Below are 2,763 nucleotides of genomic sequence, written 5' to 3' on the forward strand. Positions count from 1 at the left end.
GATTTAGGGTATCTGGCAAAAGGTATTTCCAAGCAGCAATGTATTCAAGAGGCAATTTGGCTGCTATTAAAAGCATTCAGTTCTAAAAAAGAAACAGCATAAAAGTTCAGAAAATTTGCAGCCTGATAATGTGATAGAAAAGAAAAACCAATTTCCTGAGGAGAAACTCAAGCTGGCAGCAGAAATTTGCATAAGTAACAAGGAAACAAATGCTAATTACCAAGACAATGGAGAAAATGTCTCCAGAGTATATCTGAGACTTTTGTGGCAGCTGCTTCTATTACGCTCCTGGATGTGTAATAGGGAAAATTGGATTTATGGGCTGGTCCCTGGGAACCCTGCTTTGTGCAGCCTGCAGACTTGGTGTCTCATCTCTCAGCTGTGGGTAAAAGGGGCCAAGATACAGCTCAAGCTGTGGCTTCTTAGGGTACAAGCCCCAGGCCTTGGCAGCTTCCAGGTGGTGTTGAGCCTATGGGTGCACAGAAGTCAAGAATTGAGGTTTTAGAACCTCTGCCTAGATTTCAGAGGATGCATAGAAATGCATGAATGTCCAGGCAGAAGTTAGCTGCAGGGGTGGGGCCCTCATAGAAAACCTCTGCTAGGGCAATGAAGGTATATATGAAGTCAGAGCCCACACACATAGCCCCTACTAGGGCACTACCTAGTGGAGCTGTAAGAAGAGGGCCACCATCTTCCAGATCCCAGAATTGTAGATCAACTGACAGCTTGCACTGTGCACCTGGAAAAGCCACAAACACTCGACACCAGCCTGTGAAAGCAGCTCGGAGAGAGGCTATATCCTGCAAACACACAGAGATAAAGCTGCTCAAGACTATGAAAACTCACTTCTTGCATCATTGTGACCTGGATGTGAGACAGGAGTCAAAGAGCATCATTTTGGAGCTTTAAGATTTGACTGCCCCACTGGATTTTTGACTTGCATGGGACCTGTTGCCCCTGCATAGTGGTCAATTTTACCCATTTGAAATGGCTGTATTTACCCAATTCTTATACCCCCATTGTATCTAGGAAATAACTTTCTTTTGATTTTACAGGCTCATAGGTAAAATGAGACATTGGACTGTGGACTTTTGCATTAATGCTGAACTGAGAGTTAAGATTTTGTGGGACTGTTGGGAAGGCATGATTGGTTTAAAATGTGAAGACATGAGATTTGGGAGGGGCCAGGGGAGGAAAGATATATTTTGGTTGTGTCTCCACTCAAATCTCACCTTGAAATGTAGCTCCCACAGTTCCCACATGTTGTGGGAGAGACCTAGTGGAACATAATTGATTCATGGGGGTGGTTTTCTCCATACTGTTCTCATGGTATTGAATAAGTTTCATGAGATCTGATAGTTTTATAAAGGGCTTCCCTTTTCATTTGGCTCTCATTATCTCTTGTCTGCCTGCATGTAGGATGTGTCTTTGCCTTCTGTCATGATTGTGAGGCCTTCCTAGCACATGGAACTGTGAATCCATTAAACCTCCTTGTCTTTATAAATTACCCAGTGTGGGCCTCACCAGACGGTGAGCTTGAGCCCAAACAGCATGAGAATGAAATAATACAACTGGCTTATTTGAAACACAAAGGATAAATACTTGAGGGGATGAATACTCAATTTTCCAGAAAATGATTGTAATGCATTGCATACCTGTACCAAAATATCTCATATACCTCATAAATATATAGACTATGCACCAACAAAAACCAAAAGTTATAAAATTAAAAAAAGGAATTACAAATAATTTATAACTGAGAGATAGACATACTTTTTCTCAAAGTCCTTTTTTTTTCCCTGCCACCACCAATTTTTCATAGTCCACTGGTCTTTTTAGACTCCATGCTCCTATCAGGGATCTGGTACTTCTCATTATCTTTCTCTAAGTTTACTACTTTTCTTTGTTCTTTCCATTGGCTATCCTCTGCCAAATGCATCAAATACCTCTTATTTTGCTATGGGAAAGAAATTTCCTTTTGATTGACTCTTTTCAAGGTCTTCCCATATTAGGACCTGAAGTTTAATTATCCAGAGTCTAGATGATGTATTAAGATGATTTATACAATATAACAAATTTCTTACTCAGAAATGCTGACATCTGCCTATAATTATTTTGGTTTTGCTTAGGTTTTACAATGATAAAATTATATAGCTAGTAAATTGTAAAGCTGAGATTTGAATCCAGGCACTTTTCCACACTTAGTGGCTGCACTACAGAAATACTCATTTTTGGTTCTCATCCTTGAGAGCCTTGAGAGCTAATCTTGTTGCTTTATGTCATACAAAATCTGTGTAAATGTTCCCCTCAGCTTGGCCAAACTTCAGAGAGATTTATTCCTGATTCTAGGCCCCTGACCTCACTTTTTAAAGAATATTTACATTATAAAACTTTCTATTGGATATTTTTTCTCTGTCCCTTGCCAATTTCATGACCCAGGATCTTCTTTCTCAAGGAAGTGGGAGTTGCCACTTTAAAATGTAATCAACAAAAAGAATGAGCCTCTATCTCCCAGTTTCTGTGGGAGCATAGGAACCTAACATAGATAAGTGACAGCAAACACAGATAGCCTAGTCATATTGGCCAATTGCCCCCATAACATCTTCCAGTAATTTTCCACTTGCTCACCGTAATGCTTAAAAAACTCTCATTGTGGCCGGGCGCGGTGGCTCAAGCCTGTAATCCCAGCACTTTGGGAGGCCGAGGCGGGTGGATCACAAGGTCAAGAGATCAAGACCATCCTGGTCAACATGGTGAAACCCC

Source organism: Cebus imitator, unplaced genomic scaffold (genome assembly GCF_001604975.1).
Source record: "Cebus imitator isolate Cc_AM_T3 unplaced genomic scaffold, Cebus_imitator-1.0 Scaffold22, whole genome shotgun sequence".
In the NCBI taxonomy this organism is placed as follows: domain Eukaryota; kingdom Metazoa; phylum Chordata; class Mammalia; order Primates; family Cebidae; genus Cebus; species Cebus imitator.